The sequence below is a fragment of the Leuciscus leuciscus genome (assembly GCF_965113295.1).
Source record: "Leuciscus leuciscus genome assembly, chromosome: 15".
In the NCBI taxonomy this organism is placed as follows: domain Eukaryota; kingdom Metazoa; phylum Chordata; class Actinopteri; order Cypriniformes; family Leuciscidae; genus Leuciscus; species Leuciscus leuciscus.
The window spans coordinates 19,269,532-19,296,970 of NC_138739.1; the positions used below are offsets into that span (position 1 = coordinate 19,269,532).

At 43.0% G+C, this 27,439-nt stretch overlaps 1 protein-coding gene across 1 annotated transcript in view; it reads left to right on the forward strand.

Annotated features, from left to right (window-relative positions):
* The window catches only part of LOC309475586 (uncharacterized protein), a 388,909-nt gene that overhangs the window by 202,610 nt on the left and 158,860 nt on the right, over positions 1-27,439 (forward strand). The gene's annotated exons all lie outside the window — the stretch shown is intronic.

Below are 27,439 nucleotides of genomic sequence, written 5' to 3' on the forward strand. Positions count from 1 at the left end.
AAGAGCTGAGTAAACACAGTATAAGAAGTGTGTAAGTACATAAACGAATTTCGGTAGAGTTGAGGGAGCATTTTCTTTGAAAACAAACAAAAAAATAATTCCACCTCGTCTTCAGCGGTTGCCTCAGATTTCAGGAGTAAATAGAGAGAGCTATGTGTATTAATACATCCAGCCACACAACACCTACAACGCTTAAAAAAAAAAAAAAAAAAAAAAAAGATCTGTTGAGTATTTTGAGTTAAAACTTCACATACACACTCTGGGGACATCAGCGACTTATTTTACATCTTGAACACCTTTAAAAATTTGCAGTTGTTTTGTTGTTTTTGCACACAAGGCATCTGTTAAAAATATCTTCATTTGTGTTCTGCACAAAAATCTTTTTGGACTTTGGAGCGACATGAGAGTAATTAGTTAATGACTGAATTTACATTTTTGGGTGAACTATCCCTTTAATGTGTTCTAATGTGGTTATAATTGGTCATTGTTCTGTTTTATAAACATTTTAAAGAAGTTTTGAAAAATTGTTTATACAGAAAAGGTGAATTAATTTGATCAAAAGTCACAGTAAAGACTTTTAAATTGTTTAAAACTATATGTTTCAAATCAATGCTGCTCTTTTGAAAGTTCTATTAAAAGAATACTGAAAAACTGTATCATGATTTCCACAAAAATATGAAGCAGCAACTGTTTTAAACGCTTATAATAATCAGAAATGTTTCTTGAGAATCAAATCATCATATTATAATGATTTTTGAAAGATCATGTGACACTGAAGACTGGAGTAATTATGCTGAAAATTCAGCTTTGATCACAGGAATAAATTATATATATATATATATGTATTTATTTATAAATTTATAGATATTTATAAATTCTTTTTGTTGTAGTCATATTTCACAATATTACTATTTTTAGGGTATGTTTGATCAAATGCAGGCTTAAGATGTGATCAGGAATGTGTTTTTTTACATGAAAGATGTTCGATGTGTCTATAAATGTTTTGGTACTCGTCTTATTTTGACAGTAATTATGTACGCATCCACCTCGGGATGGGGAGCGTTGCTCGAGGGCAGACCGTTCTTCGGCCAGTTATGTAATTTATGAAATATAAATATAATCATGAATTCACATGAGATCTAAATTCTAGATTATTATCTGTTTACATTATTAAATGTTTAAACCTTGATTTCAAGTATCACAGACCCAATATACATTTCAAAGCATTTGTTCTAGTCAGTTGATGTGCACCAGTTTGGGATCTTTATGCCAGAACAATTACTGTTTCCTAACAGTAAAAGGAATAATAAAAGGAAATGCTAACCACCCATCTGACAATTCACAAGCTTCACACAATCATCAGAAAGAGAGCAGCTGGAACAAAGACAAGCTAAAGGGAGATGATGATGGGAGGAAAAAAATATGTGAAACTGACATGTGATGGAATTTGCATTCCAAAATGATTGCCGGCAATCTCATATACTTTACCTTTGTTGAAAATAAAGCTGGCATCCTTCCAGCTGTAATCGTGTGTGATGATTGGCCATGAACACATCCATACACTCATGACAGACACATCCTGGCAGAGGATTTGGCGTTTTGAGCAGCAGTACTGCGCTATTAAAGCGAGGTAAAGTTAGTTTTAGGTTCGATATTCGCCAGACATTCGTTGTTTTTTTTAATTTTTATGCCACTGCTCTATAGAGTCGGCAGTCTTACAGATTTATTAATACCAATATTACTTTTAACAGTACTGTAATTCACCTAAAGTGTTTTTCATGTTTCAAAGGTTGTAGTACATACCTAGTGACCAGACTGACTTACTACAGGTCAAATTTTCACAATACCTCCCTTACTGTACATACAGTATACAAATATGAATATGAAAATATTACTGTATTTCACCTATAGTGTTTTTCCATGTTTCAAATGTTGTAGTAATTCCCTAGTGACCAGACTGACCTACTACAGGTCAAATTTTGACCATACCTCCCTTACTGTATTTATAGTATACAAATATTAATATGAAAATATTACTGTAATTCACATAAAGTGTTTTTTTCATGTTTCAAAGGTTGTAGTAATTCCCTAGTGAACAGACTGACCTACTACAGGTAAAATCTTGACCATACCTCCCTTAACTGTACGTACAGTACACAAATATGTACAGTACTAAGCATAAGTGAATACATCCATGCTTGACTAAAAATCTTTCCAAAATCTTTTGGAAATTGAACTTAATGCTTTAATAAAAAAAATGAGGAAAACGTACTCGGTTACTAACGTAACCTCGGTTCTCTCTAGAAAAGGGAACGAGTACTGCGTAAGATATCTTACGCTAGGGAAAATCCTTTTTCCTCGAGATATTGAAGCCAAAAATTTTCCTTAGTTTTGTAATAATGCAAAACGCGTTGCGGCAGCATGCAGACATAGGCGAGGCAGCTTGTGCGCCTATTGACTGCTCTGCGGCAACTGCAGCAGCCTATCGAGCGAGGCCTGGCGTGACGCCAGACCCAATGAGGGTGCTTCGCGCCCGCTGCGTCACGTCCCGCCGAAACGGGCGTGGTCTAGGCCTATAAATACCGCTCGCAGGCAGCTATTATCTGTTTTTTCATCATCGAAGCAACCAGAGCGTGTGCATGCACGGCAAGATACGCAGTACTCGTTCCCTCTTCTAGAGAGAACCGAGGTTACGTTAGTAACCGAGTACGTTCTCTTATGAGAGGTCTCTCGTACTGCGTAAGATATCTTACGCTAGGGGACCCAATGCAAAACGCCATGCATGCTGAGATCTGACACCAAAGACCCAAGGGCGAAAGCCCGGGGTTCATATAGCGCACAATCACCCAGGGAACTCACAGGGAGTCCGGGAAGAGGGAGGGGCGAAGCCGCACTCTTCCACATATGGCAGCATCGCTTAGACGCGAATTTCATCATACAGACAGGGCGGGGTACGGCCTGAACTGATGGGGAAATGTGGGTCTTACACAGTTTGCCCAGGCACATCTCGTGCTACTGCTTGTCACTGTCGATCATCGAGCTGTGCTCAGTAGACGCAGCATTCTGAGCTGATAGCATCAGGTTAGATAATACTGGTTAACTTAGACCGACAGCAGCCTGGCCTGCAGGGCGGGAACCTCTAGGTTGTAGAACCTTATAAATGTAGACGGGGAGGCCCAGCCCGCCGCCGTACAAATATCTTGCAAGGCAATCCCACTCGACCAGGCCCACGAAGAGGCCATGCCTCTCGTAGAGTGCGCTCTGACACCCAACGGGCACTGCATGCCCTTGGAGGCGTATGCCAGCGCTATAGCATCAACTATCCATCTGGATAGGCTCTGTTTCGACGCGGCTAGTCCCTTAGAACGCCCGCTAAACGAAACAAAGAGCTGCTCCGTCTGTCTGAAAACAGACGAACGAGACACATAAGCTCGTAATGCCCTGAATGGGCAAAGGAGGCCCGCGTCTCTTTCCTCATCAGGGACCGGTAGGGCTGACAGGGAGATAACCTGCACCCTAAACGGTGTGTTGAGGGATTTCGGAACATAACCGTGCTTAGGTTTGAGTATAACTTTTGAGTCATTAGGCCCAAATTCCATGCACGTCGCGCTCACAGAGAGCGCGTGTAAGTCCCCTATGCGCTTCACTGAAGCGAGAGCCAGCAGAAACACAGTCTTGAAAGACAGATGTTTCAGATCAATTGACTGTAAAGGCTCGAATGGTCCACCTTTCATGGCTTCCAGAACTGTAGAAAGGTCCCATACGGGGACTGAGGGAGGTCTGGGAGGATTCAGTCTCTTAGCCCCTCTAAGGAAGCGGATGACTAAATCGTTCCTTCCTATTGACTGACCAAGCGTTGTTCTTGAGAACGCTGCTATAGCCGCCACATAAACTTTGAGCGTGGAAGGGGTCCTGCCCTTATCCAACAGCTCTTGTAGGAAGGAAAGCACCTCCGTCACTCCACAGTCTGTGGGTGACACGCCACGGGATGTGCACCAGCCCGAAAACACTGACCATTTCGAGGAGTAGAGCCGTCTCGTAGACGGAGCTCTAGCCTGCGTGATCGTGTTTAATACTCCCTTAGGGAGTTCAACATGTACCCATTGATGGCGCAGACATGAAGGGACCACAATGAGGATGCCAGATCGTCACAATGTATTTTTCAAACATAAGAATTCAAAGTGCTCTCCAAAATATCTATGTGGATAGTTACATGATCAAAAATGTAGAAGAAGTTAAATACCTAGGTGTGATCTTGGATCCTGTACTAAATTTTAAAAATCATGTTAAAAGGGTATGCCGTGTTTTGAAATTTAACATCGCAAACTTCCAGCACATCAGAGGCTCTTTATCATTGGAAGCAGCAAAATCGTATTTCCAGGCCATGATTATTTCGCATATATTGTACTGTATGTCATCATGGTCTCAAGCCAAACAAACTGTTCTCTTACGAGAGGTCTCTCGTACTGCGTAAGATATCTTACGCTAGGGGAAAATCCTTTTCCGCGAGATATTGAAGCCAAAAATTATCCTTAATTTTGTAATAATGCAAAACGCGTTGCAGCAGCAATGCAGACATAGGCGAGACAGCTCGCGCGCCTATTGGCTGCTCTGCGGCAACTGCAGCAGCCTATCGAGCGAGGCCTGGCGTGACGTCAGACCCAATCAGGGCACTTCGCGCCCGCTGCGTCACGTCCCGCCGAAATGGGCGTGGTCTAGGCCTATAAATATCGCTCGCAGGCAGCTATTATCTGATTTTTCATCCTTCAAGCGAAGCACACGCATCGCTGGAGCTGGATTAGAAGCCGCGCCGTCTGACAGAGAGCACCATCAGCGGGACGAGTCACTGAAGTCGCTGGCCGCGCCGCCTTCCTTGCCTTCCTGCTGCGCTTTCCGGCATTATATCCTTTCTCTACTACTGTGTTTATGTATGTGTGTGTGCTCGCCGCCGCGACACACACTCCCATTGCACTAAAAGAGCTGGGCGTCTTTTTCAAGACGCCCCTTTTCCTGATCACGCAGCTCTCGCACTCGCTGACGGCGACTGCCCTCACTGCGAGTTAGGTACTGCCTATGGTGACTCTGAGGACTCACCTGGCATCCGGTTAAAATTATGCCGCCAATGCTTCGCTCTGTCAGTTCCCTGAAAAGCGACTGCAGACGTGCATTTTGCAGCCAACGAGTGCGTTGCACAACCCGCTCGCCTGCACCCAAACACCGTTTCTATGGTTTCCGTGCGTCACTGGCGAAAGGAGAAAAGAGCGTTTTCTGGTCCCCCCGCGGACGGACCGACCTCCTCTTTCTCGTACATTTCTCATTCCCCTCTGAAGTTCGGGCGACTGGAAATGTCAGTATTGCAGTGAGCAAGCCTGTTGTAATACACGCAGGCCTGCAATAAACGCCAGCACGTTGACGCTCTCTTATAATACTCGCGCTAACTGAGTTACAATGTGTCTCCCCCTGTGGCCCAGTGGCAGACTCTCAGGTTTTTGCACGCGAGAGACCCGCGTTCGATCCCCGGGTCTACCGGCAGATAAAATTATGCCGTCAATGCTCGCTCTGTCAGTTCCCTGAAAAGGCGACTGCAGATGTGTATTTTGCAGCCAACGAGCGCGTTGTACAACCCGCTCGCCTGCACCCAAACACCGTTTCTATGGTGTTCCGTGCGTCACTGGCGTAAGGAAAAAAGGGAGTTTTTCTGGTCCCGCTGCGGACGGACCAACCTCCTTTTTCCTATACATTTCCCATTCCCCTCTGGAATTCAGGCGACTGGAAATGTCAATATTGCAGTGAACAAGCCTGTTGTAATGCACGCAGGCCTGCAATAAACGCCAGCATGTTGACGCTCTCTGTTTCTATGGCAACTTCTCGCTCGTTCAGTTCCAGTAAATGTGACTGTTCCAGTGTATCCTGCAGTAAACAAGTCGGTTCTGTCACCCGCTTGCCTGCACACAAACGCCGTTTTTACGGCTACCCAGATAAATCCCATAAGTGTGTATTTTTCTGGTGTCCCGGCCACGGCCGATGGTGCTTTATGTGTAAGAAGAATGCCCACTGCCCAGTGCCCATCTCTACACACAAGCACAGCCCGTCACACAGGGCTCGCGCACATGAATCGGCTCAGACCGATTGCGCTTCAAACATGGTGAATGTGCCCACTAACACCACGTTATGCATGTCTCACGGTTTCTGTAAAAACGAAACCAACGTGCACTCGCTTCACGCAAGCGAACGATGCTTTCGGTGTGATAAATGTGCCCGCTGTCCCGCGCCCACATCCACACATAGACATGACAGTTCCCACGGGAACCGCCCAGCCCTCCCCTTCGCGGTTAACCACCGCAGAGGAGTCGAGCGCGGGCAATCTGCCCGCTGTCATCAGCGCGCCCCATGCCTCAAATGTCACGAGCGACACGCTTGTGTTACAGCACACCGAAGCTTCCCCATCGCTGAGCGAGCGGAGCGCGCTTCGTATTCGACCCCTAGCTATCCATGCAGACGCATGGGCAAAGCTACCCGGGGTTTTCGAAGTGGGTGCTGACCATTATAGAAAGAGGCTATTCGCTGCAGTTTCGCCGACGCCCTCGCCGCTATGTGGCGCGCGTCGAGACCACGGTAAAAACAGAAGTAGCACATCTACTTCGAGCCGAAGTGACGAAACTATTGAGCAAAGGGGCCATAGAACCTCTCTCTCAAGATCAGAGCGAGGGAGGGCTATACAGCAGATACTTCCTGGTACCGAAAAAAGACGGGGGTCTCAGACCCATACTAGATCTAAGGCAACTGAACAAAGTGCTTGTGAAGCGACAGTTCAGGATGCTCACGACCAGGCAAATCCTTGTGCAGATTCGCCAAGGAGATTGGTTTGTGTCAATAGATCTGAAAGACGCGTATTTTCAAATACAGATAGCGTCACGTCACAGGCGATATTTGAGATTCGCCTTCGAGGGCCAGGCATATCAGTACACAGTCCTGCCGTTCGGTTTGTCCCTAGCACCCCGTACATTTACGAAGTGCATGGATGCGGCGCTCGCACCCCTCAGAATGAGAGGCATGCGAGTGCTGAACTATTTGAACGATTGGCTGATTCTAGCGCAATCTCGCGCAGTGCTCATAGAACACACGACCATTTTACTCGATCACCTCGAGGATTTGGGTCTGAGTGTCAATTGGGCAAAGAGCTCCCTGTCACCCAGTCAGAAAATATCTTTCCTGGGCACAGAACTGAACTCACTATCCATGATAGCGCGACTATCACAACAGCGCGTGGTAGACATTCGACGCACAGCGAACTCTTTTCGCTGCGGCGCGTCTGTCCCGCTCAAGAAATTTCAGAAGATGCTAGGTCTCATGGCCTCAGCATCGTCAGTGCTCCAGCTGGGTCTGCTCCGCATGCGCCCGCTGCAGTTTTGGCTGAAAGCGCGAGTCCCACGCGAAGCGTGGGCACCCGGTTTGCTTCGCCTCAGGGTCAATCAGAAATGCGTTACAGCTCTGAAACCCTGGAAAGCGAACGACTGGTACCAATCAGGTGTAAGCCTGGGGACTTCCTCGAGGGTGAAAGTGGTGTCCACGGACGCGTCCACCTCGAGATGGGGAGCGCTGCTCGAGGGCAGACCGTTCTTCGGCCAGTGGTGAGAACGGGAGAAGCTCCTGCACATAAACTGCCTCGAAATGCTGGCAGTAGACAACGCGCTGACGCGTTTTTGTCCCCAAATAAAAGGTCACCACGTCTTGGTCCGTTCGGACAACATGTCTGTGGTGTCCTACATAAATCGCCAGGGCGGCATCAGATCCGAGAAACTGTACAGGCTGGCAGAACGCCTCCTGGTATGGGCTCAGTGCAACCTGCGCTCGCTCAGAGCAGCGCACGTGCCAGGGATCTTGAATTTAGGACCGGACAGACTGTCCAGGAACAATGTTCCGGCAGGCGAATGGTCTCTACACCCACAGACAGTCCAACTGCTGTGGAAGAAATTCGGCAGAGCGGAAGTGGACCTGTTTGCGTCTCAAGAAAACGCTCATTGTCAAGAATTTTTCTCCAAGAGCAGGAGCGCGCTGGCCCATGTGTGGCCCCGCCGCCCGCTCTATGCTTTTCCCCCCGTCTCTCTCCTGCCTCAGGTGATAGAACGGATCAGGGAAGAAGGATGCTCAGTACTGCTGGTAGCACCGTTCTGGAAAAACCAAGTACCAGTGAGGAGAGATCTCCTCTCACAGGCCCGCGGCTCGATCTGGCATCCTCACCCGGAACTATGGTCCCTTCATGTCTGGGCCATCAACGGGTACATGTTGGACTCCCTAAAGGAGTATTAAACACGATCACGCAGGCTAGAGCTCCGTCTACAAGACGACTCTATTCTTCGAAATGGTCAGTGTTTTCGGGCTGGTGCACAGCCCGTGGTGTGTCACCCACAAATTGTGATGTGACGGAGGTGCTTTCCTTCCTACAAGAGCTGTTGGATGGGGGCAGGGCCCCCTCCACGCTCAAAGTTTATGTGGCAGCTATAGCAGCGTTCTCAGAAACAACGCTTGGTCAGTCAATAGGAAGGAACGATTTAGTCATCCGCTTCCTTAAAGGAGCTAAGAGACTGAATCCTCCCAGACCTCCCTCAGTCCCCGTATGGGACCTTTCTACGGTTCTGGAAGCCATGAAAGGTGCGCCATTTGAGCCTTTACAGTCAATCGATTTGAAACACCTGTCTTTCAAAACGGTGTTTTTGCTGGCTCTCGCTTCGGTGAAGCGCATAGGGGATCTGCACGCGCTCTCTGTGAGCGCGGCGTGCATGGAGTTTGGGCCCAATGACTCAAAAGTTATACTCAAACCTAAGCACGGTTATGTTCCAAAATCCCTCAACACACCGTTTAGGGCGCAGATTATCTCTCTGTCAGCCCTACCGGTCCCTGATGAGGAAAGAGACGCGAGCCTCCTTTGCCCAGTCAGGGCATTACGAGCTTATGTGTCTCGCTCGTCTGTTTTCAGACAGACGGAACAGCTCTTTGTTTCGTTTAGCGGACGTTCTAAGGGACTAGCCGCGTCGAAACAGAGCCTATCCAGATGGATAGTTGATGCTATAGCGCTGGCATACGCCTCCAAGGGCATGCAGTGCCCTTTGGGTGTCAGAGCGCATTCCACAAGAGGCATGGCCTCTTCGTGGGCTTGGTCAAGTGGGATTGCCTTGCAAGATATTTGTATGGCGGCAGGCTGGGCCTCCCCGTCTACATTTATAAGGTTTTATAACCTAGAGGTTCCCGCCCTGCAGGCCAGGCTGCTGTCGGTCTAAACTACCAGTATTATCTGACCTGATGCGTTCAGCTCAGAATGCTGCGTTTACTGAGCACAGCTCAATTTTCGACAGTTTAAAGCTGGGCAAACTGTGTAAGACCCACATTTTTTCCCATCAGTTCAGGCCGTACCCCGCCCTGTCTGTATGATGAAATTTGCGTCCCTTCGACGCTACTTTATGTGGAAAAGTGAGGCTGCACCCCTCCTTCTTCCCGGACTCTCTGTGAGTTCACTGAGTGATTGTGCACTATATGTACCCCGGGCTTTCGCCCTTGGGTCTTTGGTGTCAGATCTCAGCATGCACGGCGTTTTACACTGGGTCCCCTAGCGTAAGATATCTTACGCAGTACGAGAGACCTCTCGTAAGAGAACGTACTCGGTTACTAACGTAACCTCGGTTCTCTCTAGAAGAGGGAACGAGTACTGCGTATCTTGCCGTGCATGCACACGCTCTGGTTGCTTCGATGATGAAAAACCAGATAATAGCTGCCTGCGAGCGATATTTATAGGCCTAGACCACGCCCATTTCGGCGGGACGTGACGCAGCGGGCGCGAAGTGCCCTGATTGGGTCTGACGTCACGCCAGGCCTCGCTCGATAGGCTGCTGCAGTTGCCGCAGAGCAGCCAATAGGCGCGCGAGCTGTCTCGCCTATGTCTGCATTGCTGCTGCAACGCGTTTTGCATTATTACAAAATTAAGGATAATTTTTGGCTTCAATATCTCGCGGAAAAGGATTTTCCCCTAGCGTAAGATATCTTACGCAGTACTCGTTCCCTCTTCTAGAGAGAACCGAGGTTACGTTAGTAACCGAGTACGTTTTAAACCCTCTTAGATCATTACATAATCAGGCCTTGAAAATCCTTGATAAAAAGCCTCGGCGGTACCATCACTGCAATATACTTGAAAAGTACAGTATACTAAGCTTTGACAACCTGATCAGGTATTCTGATATCCGTTTGGTTCATAAAATCCTTAATGATGCTGCCCCACCCCCTTTAAAAACATATGTACAGCTACGCTCTGAACTAACAAACAGAGCGTTGAGGTCTGTATCCAGGGGTGATTGCAATGTACCCAAAATAAAGTCTGCCTTCTCTCAATCAGCCTTTTCCTATAAAGCCATCAAAGAATGGAATGGGCTTCCAGACAATCTAAAGAACAATGCAGATTTTTATAGCTTCTCACGGACAGTCAAAGACTGGCTTTTAGACCACCAGTCCTGTTCACACTAAAAGTACCAGACGGGTATCTGGCCATCAGATGATACCCTCGTGGGTACCATTTGATGGCTTTTACACTGTATTGTGTTTTGTGTGTTATAAAAAAAAAACTAAAAAAAAAACTGTTGCACTCCATATATTTAGCACCTTATAACATTGCAACTAGCTAATTTTGCACACAATTTGGTAATTTGCACTTTCTATATGTATATTGTACCTTCTCTGTAAACTACCTTTTTATATTGTATTAACTGTCTTTGTCATAGAATTTTTTTATATATAGGTTAATTGCCTTTACTATGTAACTTTAACTCTGTTATGTAATTTTAACTGTGTAGGACTACAGATGGAAATTAGCATAGTGCTAAATCTGGTGCAGCCATCTTTTTAATGTAACTGCACATTGTCCTGATATAAATAAACTAAACTAAACTAAACTAAATCACCTGAGGCAGGAGAGAGACGGGGGGGAAAGCATAGAGCGGGCGGCGGGGCCATACATGAGCCAGCGCGTCCCTGCTCTTGGAGAAAAATTCCGGACAGTGAGCGTTTTCTTGAGACGCGAACAGGTCTACTTCCGCTCTGCCGAATTTCTTCCACAGCAGTTGGACTGTCTGTGGGTGTAGAGACCATTCGCCTGCCGGAACATTGTTCCTGGACAGTCTGTCTGGTCCTATATTTAGGAGCCCTGGCACGTGCGCTGCTCTGAGCGAGCGCAGGTTGCGCTGAGCCCATACCAGGAGGCGTTCTGCTAGCCTGTACAGGTTCCTGGACCTGAGGCCGCCCTGGCGATTTATGTAGGACACCACAGACATGTTGTCCGAGCGGACCAGGACGTGGCGTCCTTTTATTTGGGGACAAAAACGCGTCAGCGCGTTGTCTACTGCCAGCATTTCGAGGCAGTTTATGTGCAGGAGCTTCTCCCGTTCCGACCACTGGCCAAAGAACGGTCTGCCCTCGAGCAACGCTCCCCATCCCGAGGTGGATGCGTCCGTGGACACCACTCTCACCCTCGAGGAAGTCCCCAGGCTTACACCTGATTGGTACCAGTCGTCCGCTCTCCAAGGTTTCAGAGCTGTGACGCACTTCTGATTGACCTTGAGGCGAAGCAGACCGGATGCCCACGCTTGGCGTGGGACTCACGCTTTCAGCCAAAACTGCAGCGGGCGCATGCGGAGCAGGCCCAGCTGGAGCACTGATGATGCTGAGGCCATGAGACCCAGCATCTTCTGAAATTTCTTGAGCGGGACAGACGCGCTGCAGCGGAACGAGTTCGCTGTGCGCTGAATGTCTACCGCGCGCTGTGGTGATAGTCGCCCTATCATGGACAGCGAGTCCAACTCTGTGCCCAGGAAAGATATCGTCTGACTGGGGGACAGAGAGCTCTTCGCCCAATTGACACTGAGACCCAAATTCTCGAGGTGATCAAGTAAAATGGTCGTGTGTTGTATGAGCACTGAGCGAGATTGCGCTAGAATCAGCCAATCGTCCAAATAGTTCAGTACTCGCACGCCCCTCATTCTGAGGGGTGCGAGCACCGCATCCATGCACTTCGTAAATGTACGGGGTGCCAGGGATAAACCGAACGGCAGGACTGTGTACTGTAATCTCAAATATCGCCTGTGACGTGACGCTATCTGTATTTGAAAATACGCGTATTTCAGATCTATTGACACAAACCAACCTCCTTGGCGAATCTGCGCGAGGATTTGTTTGGTCGTGAGCATCCTGAACTGTCGCTTCACAAGCACTCTGTTCAGTTGCCTTAGATCTAGTATGGGTCTGAGACCCCCGTCTTTTTTCGGTACCAGGAAGTATCTGCTGTATAGCCCTCCTTCGCTCTGAGCTAGAGATAACGGCTCTATGGACCCTTTGCTCAATAGTTTCTAAATTTCGGCTCGAAGTAGGTGTGCTACTTCTGTTTTTACCATGGTCTCGACGCGCGTCACATAGCGACGAGGGCGCCGGCGAAACTGTAGCGAATAACCTCTTTTTATAATGTCTAGCACCCACTTCGAAACCCCGGGTAGCCTCGCCCATGCATCTGCATGAATGGCTAGGGGTTGAATGCGAAGCGCGCTCTGGTCACTCAGCGGCAGAGGGGCTTCGGTGTGCTGTAACACAAGCGTCGCGCTTATGACATTCGAGGCAGAGGGCGCGCTGATAACAGCGCAGATTGCCCGCGCTCGGCTCCTCCCAGGGGAGGGCTGGGCGAGTCCCGTAGGACTTGTCATGTCTGTGTGTGGATGTGGGCGCGGGATAGCGGGCACATTTACCACACCGAGAGCATTGTCCGCCTGAGCAGAGCGAATGCACGTTGGTTTCGTTTTTACAGAAACCTCGAGACATGCAGGACGTAGTGATTGTGGGCACTGGGCAGTGGGCACATCTGCTACGTTTAATGCGCAATCGAACTGGGTCGATTTTATGTGCGCGAGCCCTGTGTGACGGGCTGTGCTTGTGTGTAGGAATGGGCACTGGTCAGTGGGCATTTTGTCTACACTCATTACACCATCGGCCGTGGCCGGGACACCAGAAAATACACTCTTTTGGGGATTTATCTGGGTAGCCGTGAAAACGGCATTTGTGTGCAGGCAAGCGAGTGACAGAACCGGCTTGTTGGCTGCAGAAAACACTGGAACAGTCACATTTGCTGGAACTGGACGAGCGAATAACTTTGGTGTGAGTCCGGCCGCAGCGGGACTTGAACACCGTCGTTTTCCTAGGCGTGCTAGGACGACTTCGGGGCCTCTGGCTTTACCGCAATCCTAGGTCGCGGGCCACGCATGGCGGGGCGGCGGCTGGATGAGCGGGAGCGCGGTCTCGCGCTTCGGGCCTGGCGGCGCTGCAAAGTGGCGGCAGTGGACGGTGGCTGGGGCTGTGAGCTCTGTGCAGACGGTTTCGCACGGCCTGCTGCAGAGCTGGAGCGCTTCGGGAGGAAGTAGCCTGTGACGCTTTCTGTACCTCTGCGAATCTCTCCGCAAAATCCTTGACGGAGGATCCAAAGAGGCCCGCGGGAGAAAGCGGGGCGTCGAGGAACGCGGTGCGCTCGGACTCGGCCATTTCTGAGAGCGTCAGCCACAGGTGTCTCTCGGTCACAGTGAGAGAGGCCATACTCCGTCCAATGACCTGCGCTGCGGACTTAGTAGCACGGAGAGCGAGGTCCGTGGCACTCCTTAAGTCCGGCACGCAGATCGCGTCAGGTCCTTTCTCATCCAGGTTTTGGAGGAGATCGGCCTGGAAGATCTGTAACGTGGCCATGGTGTGCAGCGCTGACGCAGCTTGCCCGGCGGCGGAAAAAGCGCGGCGGAGCAGGCTTGACGTCGTGCGGCAAGCTTTAGAGGGTAGGGCCAGCTTAGCGCGCCGTCCAGCGGAGGCTGGGGGAAGGTTCCGGGACCCGCTGGGCACGGCGCTTTTTACGGCGCGACACCGCGGCGGGCGGGGGAGCAGTCTCAGTGAAGAAAGCCAGGCGAGTCCTCAGAGTCGCCATGGTCATCAGCTCGCAGTGAGGGCAGCCGCCGTCAGCGAGCACGAGAACTGCATGTTCCTCACCCAGGCAGGAAACGCAAACAACGTGGCGGTCCCCGTCGCTGAGTGTGGCTCTGCACGAGCCACAGGAAGGCATCTTGAAAAAGATGCTAGCTCTTCGCACACACACACACACACAGAGAACAGAGTAATGAAAGGATATAAGCGCCGGAAAGCGCAGCAAGAAGGCAAGGAAGGCGGCGCGGCCAGCGACTTCAGTGACTCGTCCCGCTGAAGGTGCTCTCTCTCAGACGGCGCGGCTTCTTCTCCAGCTCCAGCGATGCGTGTGCTTCGCTTGAAGGATGAAAAATCAGATAATAGCTGCCTGCGAGCGGTATTTATAGGCCTAGACCACGCCCGTTTCGGCGGGACGTGACGCAGCGGGCGCGAAGCACCCTCATTGGGTCTGGCGTCACGCCAGGCCTCGCTCGATAGGCTGCTGCAGTTGCCGCAGAGCAGCCAATAGGCGCGCGAGCTGCCTCGCCTATGTCTGCATGCTGCCGCAACGCATTTTGCATTATTACAAAATTAAGGAAAATTTTTGGCTTCAATATCTCGCGGAAAAAGGATTTTCCCTAGCGTAAGATATCTTACGCAGTACGAGAGACCTCTCGTAAGAGAACTCCAACCTTTAACAACCCCAATTTTCTTTGTGAATGAATAATGTATCGTAAATAAATAAATGTTCTTCCTTAAAATACAGGGGGCATAAGTCAGCACACTCCTATGCTAAATTCCCATAGAGGCAGGCAGATTTTTATTTTTAAAAGAAAAGAAGAAAAATCGAGAAATTTCCGGCAATCCCTGATCTATTCATCATTGATCCCACTCCAATCAACATTGTTCAACCGAGAAGAGAAATGGCAAAGGAGATTCTTCATTCTTCAGGTAATATAACAAGCATCAAGTAACTAGGTAACACTTTACATTAAGGTTCATTATTTAGAATTAGTTAATGTATTAACTATTAGTAGTAACTCTATATAATATCTATACTGTATACTCTATAAGTAGTATGTATCAGACGGCAAGTGTCAAAATGATTAATGACTTTGACCTTTGACCTTTTGACAGGTTGAACTTCCGGTGACCTTTATGATTGATGGGTTGAACTTCCTTTATGAGGTCATGGGATTAACCTTTGCCCTATCGATCATGTGGTTTGACAGTTGCTTTTGCCCGGGTGACCTAGCTAGTCCTAAATCATATTTTGAAGGATATTTTTGACCTATTTAAATAGAACAGATGTTTTGACGGTCGGTGTCATGTTATATGTGTGTGTGTCTGGTTATATGGTGTCAGGCGTCCCCGGCATCGCCACCCACCCTCGCATTCCAGAGCATCGGGCACTGACATCTGAACATGTGCTGTTCGATCACTGTGAAACTGTGAAGTGTATGTCACACAAACACATTCTATCCTTTATATTCTATCCTTTGTCTAATTTATAGAATATAAATGATATAATCTAAAATAATTAAACTAAGCTTGAAAACATTCAGTTTTAAAAGTATATAAATATCTTATTGATCCAATTGTTTTAGCTGAATAAAAGAATATAAAATAAAAATCTTACTAAAACCAATTATTTTAGTTTCAGATAAAAATTAAATCATCTTACATAAAACATTCTATCCTTTATATAATTGATATAATCTAAATAAATAAGGTTGAAAACATACTGTTCTTTAAAAGTGTATAAATGAAATGGTTATAAAATAATTTTACTAAGGTTGAAAAATATTCTGTTCTTTTAAAAGTATATAAATGAAATGCTTATAAAATCTACCGAACCAAGTATTTCACTTTAAAGAATTCATATAGTCATTCCTGAATGACCTCACACTGTCTCAAAACATGGGGAGCTCGCCTCTAATGTATGTGTGTCAAAAAGTAAAGGAGCCGTGTGTGTGTGTGTGTGTGTGTGTGTGTGTGTGTGTGTGTGTGTGTGTGTGTGTGTGTGTGTGTGTGTGTGTGTGTGTGTGTGTGTGTGTGTGCCCCCTTCGCATGTGAGCTCTGACATCTGAAACAGGATCCCCCATCCACATTCCTGAGCACGGTGAAAGTGATAATAATGTTTTATATTTCACACAATAATATAAAATAAAATATCTTGCTAAAGTTGAAAAACATTCAGTTCTTTTTAAAATATAAAAATCTACTGAAACCAATAATTCAGCTTTAGATAATCAAAAGAATAAAAATCATCTTACTTTATTTTAGAGAGTTGAATAAGCTCTTAACACATCAATGCCCATACCATGGATGTCCACAAAAAAAATGCAATGTATGAAACGGGTTCACGGAAATAAAAAATCATCTTACGTGTTTAGAAATCAGGGCCCTCTGGCCTCTCTTTACACCAGCGGGGCTCTAACTCACAGATCAGAATGCTTCTCAAAGTAAAAGCCAGAGCACATCGTATTCCAGAGAGCATCAAGGCACTGTGATTAAACAATGTCACAAAATTACAAACAGTTAAATGTTTAGAGAGTTAAACAAGTTTATGAATGGCTTCACAATATTGTTTTACACAACTTGTTTACTGAATTCATATAGTCATTCCTGAATGACCTCACACTGCCTCAAAACATAGGGAGCACGCATCTATGTATGTGTGTCAAAGCAGTAAAGGAGCCGCGCGCGTGTCTGTGTGTCTATGCGCGCGTCCTCTGCTTTCTGACATCCCCCTCCTTCTGCTCCTCCACATTCCATAGGTAACAGTGAAACTGTGAAGTGTATCTCACACCAACTAAAGTTGAAAAACATTCTGTTCTTTATAAGTATATAAATGAAATGGTTATAAAAATATCTACTGAAACCAATTGTTTTAGATAAACAAAAAGAATAAAATCCATCTTCCAATAACACATTATATTCTTTAAAAGTATATAAATAATATAAAATCACAGAGTTGTTCTCTCTCTCTCTCATTTAAAAGCATAACCTTAAAAGTTTAAATCAAATATTTAAAGTTTCAATACATTCATATCTTCTATTTATCTTTTAGGAGATTACTGTAATGATTTTGTTATTAAACAATGTCTGTTCAAAAACTTTAGATTGTTGAAAAACTGATTCAATCAGCATTTTTTGTCCATGCGGGGGTTTCAATTGTACCGTAACTGCATATTCTATCATGTACACCTAAACACAGAAAACTACATTTTTCAAAAAATGAAATAAATAAGTAAATCATTTAATATCATTTTGCGCACAAACACGGTTCCAAAAAATAAACTAATTTCTATTTTAAAATTAAATTAGTATTAATATATATATATATACACATATAACCAATAAATAATAACATACACTACTAAAATGTAAACAAAGTTTTAGCTAAATAAATAAGTATATAAATAAAAACACCTTACATTCCTGAGGTGAGAAAGGGGTTTCCTATTATCAGACTAACTGAAGTTGAAAAACATTCTATTCTTTAAAAGTATATAAATTAATTATTTATAATATAAAATCACAGAGTGGTTCTCTCTAACATAATGATTTTGTACCGTAACTGCATATTCGATCATGTACACCCTAAACATGTACACACATGATACTTCGATCATGTACACCATCACAGAAAACTACATTTTTTTTTAAAAATGATATAAATAATTTAATAAAATGTAAACAAAGTTTTAGCTAAATAAAAACACCTTACATTTCCAGAGAGGCGAAGTAGTTCTTTATGCAATGATAAAAACAATCCAAAAAAGCAAACAGTTTAAGTTGTCCTATAACTGCCCCAGACCCTCCCGGTGATAAACTACAGTGTGAACTGAAGCTTCAGGATATAGGGCGACATACCAGATGAGTCTCGGGGGGACAATGTCGCAGTTAATCTAGTCTGCATTTCAGAGCATACTACATCCAGAGTTTATACTAAATTCATTTAAAAGCATAACCTTAAAAGTTTAAATCAAATCTTTAAAGTTTTATTAAAACCATATCTTCCATTTATCTTCTTAGAAGACTTGGGTATTATTGTTACTAAACAGCGTCTGTTCAAAAACTTTAGATTGTTGAAAAACTGTGCTTAGATCATAGATCTTTTGTCCATACAACATGTTTGTCACAATGTTTTGTTGTTGTATTGTTTTTAAGAAATCCGAGGACTCCACGTTGCTCTTATTTAGACAAAGTTGTATCGTTTGGAAAATCACCACACAATTTGAGAGACGCAATGTGTGATAAGTAAAGTTGGTCTTGAGCGAATATTTAATCTTACTGGTAGCTATGATCTATTACACGTATAAGATCATTTTTACTTGTATCTCCCGAACTACCCTTAATCAGTGCGGAAACACACAAGGTGAAACCCTTTACTGAGAATATACTATCGGTTATCTACTCAAAATATATGTAGAAGTTTCAAATGTTAGCATTTGTTGATGGTGGTCGCATGAACAGACTTTGGGGAGAGCTATAGCAGAAAGCATGCCCTTTGACCTCCTCAATTTTGGAGTCCTCCCAAAAGAATTTCTCCCATCTAGCGATTCTCCCATCTACTCGCTTTTTGCAACTTTGGTAAATGTGCCAAGAAGCTATGACAACATGTCTTCCAATAGCACATCATCGAGTTTAACTATACATGTTCTACCGTTATGCTACCTATATAATGATTTACACAACCAAGCAATGAAAAAAGCTTGTCATTTAGACCGTAACTTTGACTTACCTGTCGAGAAGAAAGCAGGCAACTTCCTTTTTAAAGTCTTTCTCCTTCATTAGCTTTTTCCACCTGGGAAAAGCTTTCCCGATATTTATTTACATCCCGATCAATTAAATTTCTGCTTTTTGGCGACGAGGATTCCTTCTCCTGCATAACTTTGATCCTGCATAATAATTTACCGTGCAGTGCAGCCTTTCAAATGTGCCAGGGGCAGTATTTTCAAATTTTCATCCAGGCTGCTCGGGTTCGACTCCCGGTATGGGAAGAGAATTTTTTTATATATTGCCAACAAAATTCAAGTTATTCAAGTTCATCAATAATCATTTATAGTCTTAGAGGCCTACACGAACTGCAGAAACAAGCAGAAGATATGTAAAAACTCATAAATGCTGTTTCAGTACTGAATCATTTTCACAAAATACAATTATATTGAATTCAGAAAATTTCACTATGGAATATTTACTTTATCATAATTTCAATTTAGTATATCATCATCTCATAATCATGACGCATAGTCATCATTTTAATTTCAACTTTTTAAGTCATAATTTCGACTTGTCATAATTTACAATTTTTGTCAATTACGCCTTTTTAATGTAATACTTAAAACGGTTTTAAGTCATAATTTGGTTGTTGACTATAGTAGTGTTGCACCTGCATGCCCACTAACTCGCTTGTGAGAGTCAGAGTGTGTAAAGTAAACTCTCATTAGTGTTAGTAGAGTATTAGTGGACTGGTAGGGTTAGAATAAGTAATATTAGAACAAAATATCTGTTGGGGGGCATCACAATAAAGAGTTAGCAGATATTAAGCACAGTCTATTTTTTCAGATGTTTAAATGACAACATACCATTTTTCAACCGAGCGAATCTGCACATGAGAGGCCTTCAGAAGTTTCAGAAGGCCTTCAACGGCTTAGGCCCATTGGTTTAGGTATTTGTAAAAATCAAATACTGTATTACAGTTTTTAAAAGTTAGAATAAAAAGTTAAGTGTCACAAAGTCTGGCACAAGGCCATTAACTTGTTCTTTTTGCTTATTTCTACAAATATCAACCTGATAAATATGGACTGAATACACGATTAAACAAGATCATTTTTAAGAAAAAAGAAAAAACAGTGATTTGATGGCTAAGTTTCAGGCATAGTGCAACCACGCAATAGATTTCTCTAATCTCTAATTCATCTCACTCACAACGCACAACTTTGTAAATAAACATTTTCAAACCGTAATTATACCATATTTTATTCATATTATGTTGATTTAAAGCTTTTTGTTTGTTATTAACTAATACCTACTAACATCCGGCACAATCTGACCCCAAATAAACAGATAATGCAATGTTCGCAATCTACAGTTAGATATTCTCCTACTTAGTATCTTTGGGTGTATCTGCGGCTGTATTTTGTCACACCATAGTGATGCAAAGTTCCACACCCTACGGACTAACTTTAAAACATCATCTTTATACAGGAATGTCCATGTAAGATTCAAAAGACCAATTCGCTAAGAAAAGTTTCCAAATGATGGTTTTATTACTCCGCTAGATTTAGTCATCTTGTTCAGATAGCAGGCGACACTGTTTCACATGTTGTATGTGTTTTAGGTGAAGACTTTTCTTTGAGAGCCGTTTATAGAAATAAATGGCCATTAATAATTTAAGCGATGGAGGGAAAAGTTGCACTAAATGAAGTATCAATTTAGTCAAACAGAAAGACTATCTACGAATCACACACAGTGCATGCTGTTTTACACTTAAACTATTGCACTGAGAGAGGCATATTCATCAAAGCTTTAGGCTGTTACACAAAAGTTTCACACTTTGGTAAAACCTGCTGATAAAATTGCACAAAAGTAAATTCTAATTCTTCATCATCATGAGCCATTTAAAACAAATACAGAAAAGCCACTATAGTGATCAGTTTTAGCTTTTGAATTGATCTTGTTTTTGTACAGTTTGCAAAAAGTACATAGTCTCAGAGTGTGGTCAAACATGTTCATATAGGAATGTATCCTATACATTATAGGTCCTTCTACACGAGAGTGTTTAGTATGAGAGTGAATCTTTCTATGTCTACGAAACATCGACGTCAAAGATGAGTATTACACTTCAAACTCGGCTAACTATTACACTTATTTTGTTATTATTTTGTGTGTGTCAATAAAAAACAGTTAAGCTAATGAATTACGGTTGATACGTGGTATTTTTACGTGAAGGGAGGGTTGATTCATTTTTTTTTATTCTGGCCCCACCAATACTTTTAGGCATCTGTCTTTTAGGCCCAGTCCAGAAAACAGACGTTGTGTCTTAATAATTGTTCTTCTTTTTATGATCTTCTTTTTATTCTGCATAATGCCGAAATGTTTTAACATATCGTAAATTTCAATGGTTAGATAAATCATCGAACTATTATATCTAACAATCAATAGTTATATGTGAAACAAGCACAGTCGCATTGGAGTTGGATTCTTGTTTATACTGAACCGCATGTTTAACTGCGCTATTGTTCTCGGCATCATCAAAGTTCACATAGTTTTCACCGGAGCATAGCGACTCTGAAACAAGACTTTGTTTAAAAGATTTAGTTTGCATTTCTTCTGAAACATCCTGTTTTGAAACTGTTTAACATCGCTAGCGTAACACTTATCGTATTGTCGGGTGTGATTGTAATGTTTTGTATGGCGTTTTCTTTACACTTTTCCCCCGGATATCATATTTGTTATATATCTCTTTGTTCATATACGACAGTCTTCACATGAATCGCTAGATCCAGTGCTAAAATGTATATTTTAACCCTTTATGCCGATATGCCGCACAAGGTTCTCTGTTCTCTGGTTCTATGTTTTAAAAATGCCCCGAAACAAAGACAAGGATCATCAAAATCTGTGCATACAACAAAACACATGTAGAAAATGACTTTTGTTTGAAGAAAAACTTAAATCAGCTGGTGCTATTGAAGTTATTAAACACCCCTGAATTCGGTAATGATGCGATATGGATATCACGTTTTAACTCAATACGCTAAAGGTCTATGAACTTTAACAATAGTCGGTAAAATGAACTTAAAAATGAAATACATCCTAACTACTTTCTAAATGTTTGTAAATCCAAAAACTGTTTGTCACTGGATCGAGTGAAAATAATAAACTTCTCCTTTGTTTTTATGCATCAAGTTAAATCCAAATGATAGGAAAACTTTATGATAGGAAAGTACGGACAGCTCCTTTGACCAAGCCTCTACATATGGGACACTTGCGCAGAGAAGGCGCACATTCTTTGCACACAACTAGGTGACCACAGGGCATGAAAACAATGTTCACTTCCTTATCCATGCAAACTTTGCATGTGCGCTCCTCTTGAAGTCTTCTTAACTGTTCCTCCATAGGCAAGTCTGAAAGATCTTGACTGGCTGATGCAGCTTCATATGTCTGGGCCATCAGTTCTCTCAGCAGGCAGACATCATTCTTCTTGATCCAGTTGCGGAAGACCTCTGCCGCTGCATTTCCTTTCGACAGGACTAACTCAATGAGCGGCCCTGTCTGCTGCTTGACTGTAGCGCAGTTACGAATAATGTCATACTCTTTCTGTGAGATGACGTTCTCCTCTAGAAGATGGTCCATTAAGCTCTGCACACTTTTTAGGCGCTGTGACACGGCAAGATGATGTTTCTTAAGAAAAGTAAGAAACTTACTTTCTCGCTCCTCCTCTCTCTTCTCATCTTCTGCACTTAGTAAATCACACACCAACACTTGAACGGTTTTGTAATTTTCTCCACTTGCGAGAATTTTGCTCTGAACGGTTTGCTTCACCGCAGGATTGTTCATCATCACTGCATCTTCTCCAGGACCCAGGTGTACAACAGGTGGATCAACAAATTCTCTCGAGTCGCTGTCTCCATTAGTCAATAGCTGTTCAAACACAAAAGGAAATCTTGCTTGAATCTGACGAACAAACTCTTGGCCCTTTTCTTGCAACAGGTATTCACATCTTGGAAACCACTTGGCATGTTCTACCCATGGATCATCACCAGACTCCCAACATCTGAGTCCACCATCGCAACAAAAGCACTTCACGTCATCATTACGACCAACATAGTAAAAACCAGCCTTAGCCAATAAGGTCTGGTCGAACGGTTATTCTTGAGGGCCAGTTGACAAATGTGAGCGACCTTTCCTCACACTGTTTCATTGCCGATCCATTGGAAAGGCTAGATAAAGGTACATTATCTGCACGGTCACCTCAAACGAAGCGGCAGTTGGGGTAATGCCTCTGGTGCTCTGATACTGCACGATCTCCCGGTTCCCAGTTGCTAAGCTGGCCTCCACAACTGAAGCAAGCCACTCTGTCGCCCTGACCAAGGTAGTAGAAACCACTTTTGGCAAGCTCGGCTGGAGATACTGGTGCAAGACACCAATTCTGAAAGGTGTCAAGGCGTTCCTGTTCCCGACGCATGCCAGGATTGTGACAAGCCGGAGGTCGCTGGTGAGACATATCTTGGTGAGACATATCCAGGTTTAAGTAACCCACCCGCTCCTCCGTTTGGCCTGAAACGGATGCCGTGGTGGTCGATGTTACGGGTGTTGCAGGGGTGGAAAGCTGTAGCATGGCTACGTTGCGAAGCGGGGAAAAGGCACTTTTGATGAAGGCTCTGGATGAAGACATAAAAATGGGACCACAGGGCGTGTCCACTCAAGCCCTTCTCTCTGCTGGACTAGTGTCTAGTCGTCCATGACAGAACACATCATCTTATTAAAAAATGTAATGAGAACAAAGAACAAGAACAAAATCGAATTTTGTTCAACACCATGTCCTTTCTTATGTTCTGTACACAGCGGGCAAATTAGTTGTATCATTTGATATGATACAACTGTATTGCCGCCTCAGGAATACGGTAATTAAAATGCAGAAAACAAATATTTAATCTTTTAAATCATGTATTATTTTTAATTATTCTAAATATTATTATTATTATTATAATACAATTTTTATGAGCTCAGACATTTTTTAACCAAAAATTTTTATTTCAACATTATACTTTCGAGTATACATTGAAGTAGTGAAGAAAATGATGACCCGGCATTACGTACATAAAGTAAAAAACGACATTTACAGATGGTCTAACCAGAATAGAAAATATCCGCAGGCTATCATGTCTTGCTCTACGATGTAGCTGACCAGACTTTCAACTAATTCACCAACGTCAGTTTTTGCATTTTTTGACACCAGTGACACACAGAGATCCGTTACGAATGTACAAATAGCGAGTATCTCTGTGATTTGGAATTCGTCACTACATTCACGCAACACATCCAGAACTTTTCTGAGGATTACGCCGATCGGCTCTTTGCCGTTAAAAAACATGGGCGTTACATCAGGCCATGACTTTACCAAGCCTCTTACGTCATCCATTTCATTTTTGAGATTTGTCACACGTTTGGTATTCTGCGCACAATCGTTTTTCATATCACACGCAGCATCGATGATCCTGTGCATCAAGCCAACCATTTGGCCTCTAAAATGATCTTTAAACATACAGTCCAACGCCTCTCTTAAACGACACTCTTTGCCCGTGGCGCACTCACACGCCGGATGATACTTGTGCCCTGCATCGCCAGAACTCGACAGGGAGTCGCTCTCCTTTAGGTTTTGCGTCGCCATTTTTCCAACTTTTCGAATTTTTTTCCAACTTTTCGTTCCTGGAATGTTCCTGGAATCTCCTGAGTCCTTGCGGCACAGTCGTCCAGGGTTTGTGTTTTGGGGGTTAAAAGTTTGCGTCGGGCTTTGATCAATGAGATGATGCAGTGGCGCAAGCAGTCCGAGGCTAGTAGAGCTAGAGCGTGCAATGTCCTGAAATATTTATCAGGACAACGACGGGGGTCCTCCCCACCCTGTTGTGTAGAATGTACGGGGTTGTCATCAGGAAAGCTTCACATCTCCGCGCTGTTGTTTTGGCGCGCATTATGGAAGTTTGAATCGTTTGAGTCATACACACAAGTGCAGCGATGGAGCGCGTGAACACGAGCAGTGTGAGAGGATTGCGACGATCTGACTGAGAAGATTCGCTGTTTAATACAAAAGAAACTCATCAAGAAGTACTTGAGCAGAAGAATTAAAGAATTAAAGAATAGAATAAAAAAAGGTATTTCTATAATAAAAGTATTTCTCTCTCACTAGCATATGGACACACAATCCCATACATGCCAAACTATCATTTGGCATAACTAATCATTATCAACATATTTTTTGATAAAAGAGTTCCAAATGACACTTATTTTTGAGCCCCACACTTTTAAGCGCTCCAAAGTTCACTTTGTCCACAAAAAGGAACTTTGTCTAGCCTTAATTTACTGAAGGCTATGAATGTTAGGTAAATCTGTTTATTAAATTCATTCACAATATGTACACATTCATTATTAATCTTATGCCTAATATGATGAAAATGGCTTGTTTCTTCTCCTCTCACATTAAATCACATGTATTATATAGACCATACTTTACTTATCACACATTGCGTCTCTCAAATTGTGTGGTGATTTTCCAAATGATACAACTTTGTCTAAATAAGAGCAACGTGAAGTCCTCGGATTTCTTAAAAACATTGTGACAAACATGTTGTATGGACAAAAGATCTAAGACGCCTAAGCACAGTTTTTCAACAATCTAAAGTTTTTGAACAGACGCTGTTTAGTAACAATAATACCCAAGTCTTCTAAGAAGATAAATAGAAGATATGGTTTTAATAAAACTTTAAAGATTTGATTTAAACTTTTAAGGTTATGCTTTTAAATGAATTTAGTATAAACTCTGGATGTAGTATGCTCTGAAATGCAGACTAGATTAACTGCGACATTGTCCCCCCGAGACTCATCTGGTATGTCGCCCTATATCCTGAAGCTTCAGTTCACACTGTAGTTTATCACCGGGAGGGTCTGGGGCTGTTATAGGACAACTTAAACTATTTGCTTTTTTGGATTGTTTTTATCATTGCATAAAGAACTACTTCGCCTCTCTGGAAATGTAAGGTGTTTTTATTTAGCTAAAACTTTGTTTACATTTTATTAAATTATTTATTTATTTCATTTTAAAAAAAATTTAGTTTTCTGTGATGGTGTACATGACCGAAGTATCATGTGTGTACATGTTTAGGGTGTACATGATCGAATATGCAGTTACGGTACAAAAATCATTATGTTAGAGAGAACCACTCTGTGATTTTATATTATAAACAATTAATTTATATACTTTTAAAGAATAGAATGTTTTTCAACTTCAGTTAGTCTGATAATAGGAAACCCCTTTCTCACCTCAGGAATGTAAGGTGTTTTTATTTATATACTTATTTATTTAGCTAAAACTTTGTTTACATTTTAGTAGTGTATGTTATTATTTATTGGTTATATGTATATATATATTAATAATAATTTAATTTAGTTTATTTTTTGGAACCGTGTGTGTGCGCAAAATGATATTAAATGATTTACTTATTTATTTCATTTTTTGAAAATGTAGTTTTCTGTGTTTAGGTGTACATGATAGAATATGCAGTTATGGTACAAACATCATTATAGCTATGGAAAGACTAAGTACAGTTTTTCAACAATCTAAAGTTTTTGAACAGACATTGTTTAATAACAATTATACTTTAGGTCACCATTAAACAAAATCATTTATATCATACATAAGTCTTCTAAAAGATAAATAGAAGATATGAATGTATTGAAACTTTAAATATTTGATTTAAACTTTTAAGGTTATGCTTTTAAATGAGAGAGAGAGAGAACCACTCTGTGATTTTATATTATTTATATACTTTTAAAGAATATAATGTGTTATTGGAAGATGGATTTTATTCTTTTTGTTTATCTAAAACAATTGGTTTCAGTAGATATTTTTATAACCATTTCATTTATATACTTATAAAGAACAGAATGTTTTTCAACTTTAGTTGGTGTGAGATACACTTCACAGTTTCACTGTTACCTATGGAATGTGGAGGAGCAGAAGGAGGGGGATGTCAGAAAGCAGAGGACGCGCGCATAGACACACAGACACGCGCGCGGCTCCTTTACTGCTTTGACACACATACATAGATGCGTGCTCCCTATGTTTTGAGGCAGTGTGAGGTCATTCAGGAATGACTATATGAATTCAGTAAACAAGTTGTGTAAAACAATATTGTGAAGCCATTCATAAACTTGTTTAACTCTCTAAACATTTAACTGTTTGTAATTTTGTGACATTGTTTAATCACAGTGCCTTGATGCTCTCTGGAATACGATGTGCTCTGGCTTTTACTTTGAGAAGCATTCTGATCTGTGAGTTAGAGCCACGCTGGTGTAAAGAGAGGCCAGAGGGCCCTGATTTCTAAACACGTAAGATGATTTTTTATTTCCGTGAACCCGTTTCATACATTGCATTTTTTTTGTGGACATCCATGGTATGGGCATTGATGTGTTAAGAGCTTATTCAACTCTCTAAAATAAAGTAAGATGATTTTTATTCTTTTGATTATCTAAAGCTGAATTATTGGTTTCAGTAGATTTTTATATTTTAAAAAGAACTGAATGTTTTTCAACTTTAGCAAGATATTTTATTTTATATTATTGTGTGAAATATAAAACATTATTATCACTTTCACCGTGCTCAGGAATGTGGATGGGGGATCCTGTTTCAGATGTCAGAGCTCACATGCGAAGGGGGCGCGCACAGACACACACACACACACACACA